Source organism: Mirounga leonina, unplaced genomic scaffold, assembly GCF_011800145.1.
Source record: "Mirounga leonina isolate KUSES-001 unplaced genomic scaffold, KU_Mleo_1.0 Mir_173, whole genome shotgun sequence".
Lineage (NCBI taxonomy): Eukaryota > Metazoa > Chordata > Mammalia > Carnivora > Phocidae > Mirounga > Mirounga leonina.
Genome location: NW_023270447.1, coordinates 46,108,253 through 46,113,661, shown reverse-complemented (window position 1 = coordinate 46,113,661; position 5,409 = coordinate 46,108,253). Strand labels below are relative to the sequence as shown.

Below are 5,409 nucleotides of genomic sequence, written 5' to 3'. Positions count from 1 at the left end.
CAAAGAATTTGGTCCCTAGGAGGTTGTTAGCAAATGTTAATCCCTTTCTACCTTCTCTTCCTCATCAGAGGGTCAGAAACATCAAACCTGGCAAACCCATGCCAAGCACTTAAATTGAGCTCTGTGAAGTTCTCCCCATAAGAAGATCAGTCCTTACAGGGAAGCTGAACACATTTTCATAATTTATGACTGGTCTCAGGCAACAGGCACCCATTTGCAATTTTATGAAAATGAAAAATCAATATTCAATAGTAGGAAATAATTGGAAGAAAGGAACAGAGACTTCTTTAACAATAAAAAGGCAGGGGGCTCCATTTCCAACAAGAAACATACCCAGGAGGAGAAATTTGAAATTGGTGCAATTTGCTTCATTATAGCATTGGCAGTTTTCACAGCAATAGTCTAATCATAGTCTAATCATCTAATGTCATCCAAGAGGAGGTGAGAGGAGTTTAGGGCTCTGCTGGAGGGCGTGGGTGAGTCTCCTCCTGCTTTTTTGGTTCAAGAGGGTATTTTATATCTGAAACACACATTTTCCCTCTTAGGGCTAAAAAATGGCAAAATGTAGACAAAGCAATTAAATCCATAAATGCACATGGAAGGCAAACACTGTTTGAAGGTGGATAAATTATTGAAAAAACATTTAAAAAACATCTTCTCCTAGTTAAAGGCTGTAGCTTATAAGACAGGACAAATGTGTAAAACTCCATCAGAACTAGTACCATGAGTCAGAGTCACCTCCAAATATTGTAATGTAAGCCCAGAATCCTTCACCTCCAAGTTCTTCATATCTTACTGAAGGTCACAGGATCTGGTTTAGGTGGGAGTCTTAGAAATAATTGAAATTGCTCAACAACATTACCACTGAGTGGTCTTTCTCCTTCTGTTTGAGCACCTCCAGCAGTAGAGAAGTACATTCTTCCAGAGACGGGTTTAGTCTAGTTTAACACAAATGAGTTGAGATGCTCTAATTGCTAGGCAATTGTTTATGTACAGGATCTCCATTAATTTCCTTTGGCTGCCATAACAGAGTACCACAAATTAGGTGGCTTAAAACAATAAAACATTCATTGTGTTATTGTTTTGAAGGCACAAAGTTTGAAATGAAAGTGTTTGTAGGGCCATGTTCCTTCTGAAACCTGTAAGGGAGAATGCTTCCTTGTTCCTAGCTTCTTTCTTTTGCATTGCTATAACCCTCTGCAAGAATTTTTTGTATATGTAATATCCTGCACATATGTTTGTGTTGACTTAATCCCTTGCATAATTTTTAACTCTAAGTGCAACAAGTCTCCTTAAAAAAGAAAAAAAAAAGAAAAAAAAAAAAAGAGGACTGGATTGCAGCTGAGGACCCTCATGGCAAGGTCAAGATTGGGACCATGAGCTGTATTCCTTTCAAGATTGGGCAGCCCAAGAAACAGATTGTCCCCACAACAGTGGAGAGAAACTTTGAAAGGGTATATGGAAAACTCCAGCATCTGGAAGAGCTGAGCAAGAGGCTGCAGAAGGGCATGAAGTGTGAGATATCCTTGGATTTATTCTCCATTCCCCTCTGCGAGCAAGACCAGGATTTCCTGAATTTGGTGACAGCCCTGGACTTGGCCATGAAGTAGATGGATGCCCTTCACCAAGGAAAGGAGAACCAGATCCAAAAGACTGTGATTAAACCCTTACAAAAGTTTGGCAGTGTCTTCCCTAGCCTTACATGGTGGTGAAACGGCAGAACAGTCCTTGTAGGACTGTAGGAGATTGCAGGCCAAGGTGGAAAAATACAAGAAAAAGAAGAGGTCAGGGCCAGTGCTGGCCAAACTCCCCCACGCCCAAGCAGAGCCTTGGACTGCATGGGATGACTCTGAAGCCAAGAACAAGCAGCTCCTGCATAAGATACTGTGGTTCTACAATAGTCAGTACATTAATTCCAGCTCAGCTCTAAGTCCCTGATTTAAGTACAGGTGGTATGATAGTCTGAAATGCATAAGCTCTTTGGAGACTTGACCCAACAGCTTGGCCAGCCTGGACACCTGGACAAGCAGCATGAGTGGGAGAATGAGGCCAAACTGAGTGAGCTCAGAGCCCCCCTCTATTGTGGCTGATGACTGAATCCCTGTCCCCCTTGGGAGACTCCTGGGACACAAGTCAGTCTCTCAAGTCTTTTCAAGCTTAGGCTCAGGTGTCAGCTCAGCAAAAAACCCCCCGCCATAGGAGAAGTATGGCAGCCCATAGACTAGGGATAGAGGCAGCTCCCACTCTACCTCAGCAGCCCTTTGCAATGAGCCTGGCACCAGAAGCCCCAAGCAGGTAGCTCTCTCCCCACCGAAGAGCAAGGGCCTATAGACCCAGGTAAGCAGTATAGTAAACCCCCAGGGGCTTTCTTATTTCCAAAGGACTGCCCAAAGTGCATCCTGGCCTAGGGCCAATAGCAAGCTTCCAGCCTTCAGAGGGCATGGGCTTTGTCAGCTCATTTGAAGTCTAGCCTTGCTTGCATAGTTAAGATTACATCTACCTCCAAAAGACCCATCCTGGGGAGCCCACTGACCCTCATTTCCTTTCCACTTCAAAGACTTTTTTTTTCCTGGAAGAAGCCCTGCTCTCCCAGAATGTGTGAATCTGGGACGTTGGCCTGCCTTGGGGAGTGTTAGAACGATGGTCCTCCAGCCTGGACAGGTCCCTCACTTCAGCCTCCCAGCATGACAAAGGCTGGTTCAGCCGACTTCTATCCATTAGGTCAAGGGCATGGAAGAACCCCACAGTTATACTTTCCCCAGGTAACTAGAACTCAACTCAGGTCAATGTCCTACCACACAAAACGTTACAGATCCCTTCATAGGGCTCAAAGCCAGAACAGTGGGTTTTGCGCTAGCAGTTGGGCTGGGGCAGAAAGAGAACAGTAGCCCGAGGCTGCTTTTCATGGGGAAGGCTCCAGGAGCAGGTAGAGATGGTCTCCTGGGACAAATTCCAGACACCTTGCAGCTGCCGGGAGAAAGAACTGTCCCGAGGGTGTGCAATGCAGTGGTACGTTTGGGTTGCTGAATGGTAGCTAGCACCCTTTAACCATGGTCTCTTGAAATCCGAGTGGTGTAGGATGCAGTCCGTGGTCACATATGGGGACTTGGTACAAGATGTTGACTCCCTGAAGTCTGCGTTCTAAGAAACCGGACACCTACGCGTTAGCTGCGAGTGATTCCTCCAGCTTTGCACTCTTCCCCCATTGACTGTCAGAGTCTTCCCCAGGCCCTGTATCACTACCCAAGGACTCATAAACACTAGTGCTAAGTAACAAGCTCTCTGTACGGTTTGTCTTTTCAGAGAAATCCTAGAAGATCAGCAGCTTGGAAAACCATGATAGCCACGGAGTTGATGTCTGTTTCTATGTTCGTTTCCTTTGTTTTATTGTCCATGCAGATCATATATTCTCTTGGAAACTAGCAGGAACCCTAAAAGCCTTTCAGAATAATATATTTCCTCCTATTCTTTTGGGCTAACCTACTTCAAAACCCTTGTGTGTTTTATCCTGGATTTGCTGAGGTTTAATATGTTACACTTGATTTGTTTATCCACATATGGTTGTGAATTGAAGTATATTCAATATTGAAAAGGATGACTTCTTACTGGCAGTAGCTGTCAATGAGGATGTGTTTTCAGAATCTAAGCAGCAGAAACCTTCTAGAGCAAGTTCTCAACCAGTGGCAATCTTGCCACTCCCAATCCAGGGGAAAGTGGCAATGTCTGGAGGTATTTGGGGGGTTCAGACTGCTTTGTGTATAGGGTGCTATTGGCTTTTATTGGGTAGAGGCAGAATGTGCTGCTAAACACAATCATAGGACACTCTCACACAAAGAATTACCTGGCCCAAATATCAACAGTATGAAGATTGAGAAACCCTGATGTAGAGGAATATTTTTCTCCTACAACCTTTAGACATCACTTCGGAAACTGTATGACCCATATTCCAGGCTCAGATCAACCTCTTATTAATTATTTTAACATGGTCAAGCAGCCTAATGATTTTGGACTTCAGCTTGCTTGTATATAAAATGAGGAAAGTGGCTTTTGGGAAAGAAATTGGAACATGTAGAGTTGCGAATTGTATTTTATGGTCAAAGGGAAAAAAAGTGTTTAATATTCAAAGATGCTTATTGAAGAATTATTTATAATACTGAATATTATAAAACAGTTTTGTTTAAATAGATGGCAGTTCATCTATTTCATAGAACATTATGAGGATCTTACAAAAACAGTTTTTATAACGAGGAAAATGCCTTTATTATAATGTTAAGAAAAAAGAGTAATGGAACTCATATTTGTATGTAAAATAGACCAGATGGAAATTTTTCACTTTGTTTCCTGAGTTGCCCTTCCATATTTCTTACTGTTGCACTTATCACAGTGACTAAGACTCACTCATTTATGTGTTTGTCTTCATGACCAGACTGTGTACTCCCTGGGGATGGTAGGGAGGGATCTTAGTCACCTCTCTATCCCCAATGTCCTGCGTATAACTAACTGTATGTATGGTCTCTCATGAGACAGTTAAGTGCTCCAGGCTTTGGTTTCCTCGTCTGAAAAATGCAGGCAAAACTGTGCATGCCTCAGAGGTGCTGAGAGCAATAAATAGGCAATGTTTGTAAAGATCATAGCACACTGTATCTGACACATAATAACCATTCAGTAAAACTAGTTATTCCTTGCATCCCTGCTCCACTAGTAACAAGACATGTAACCTTGGGAAAGTAAATTCAGGTCTGGTCAGGTCTTCTCTTTTTTTCTTCTCTGTTTTTCCCTCTGTAAATGCAAATGTGTACTAGACGATCTCAATTCTCCTTCCCATGTTCCAGATTCTTATATCTTTTGATTCTAAGGATTAAAGGCTTTAGGATTCAGGAGGCTTGTTGGAAGCCTAATCCTGTGCAGACTCCGTAGAGCTAAAATAGTGCCACCGACAATCATCAGGAGGGAGAGTGGTGGTGGGTGGGCTGGAGACCATGTGGTGTAGGGGAAAGAGCCCTGGTTGAGGTGTCAGGGAACTGGGACCTAACTCGGACACTGTGAGGCTCGGGCACATAGCATTTCTCCATGGCTTCTGACTTCCTCACCAGTAGCAGCAGAAAGAGATAGCTAGAAAATTCAGGGACTCTTCCAAATCTCACCTTGTGAGATGGTGTCCTATTCATGTGCTGCCAGGCATGCTCTTCTGAATTTGTTCTATGTGGTGGTTGCTGCCCAACCACGATGTGGCTGCCTTCCTCCCTCAATCTTTCTATGAGCCTAGGTTTTGATGTGTTCCCTTTTAGATGCTAGCTTATTAACCACTCTTTTTTTAGCTGGCCAGAAGTCCCAAAATAATGCAAGATATTTGTCTGAATATCTTAGGGTCTTTTCTATATCAGAACGACCATAATGAGACTCATGGGA

The 5,409-nt window shown here is 43.3% G+C and overlaps 1 pseudogene; it reads left to right on the top strand.

The window, feature by feature from the left end:
• Positions 1-1,376: 1,376 nt before the first annotated feature.
• On the top strand, positions 1,377-2,097 carry LOC118019350 (annotated as a pseudogene).
• Positions 2,098-5,409: the final 3,312 nt, after the last annotated feature.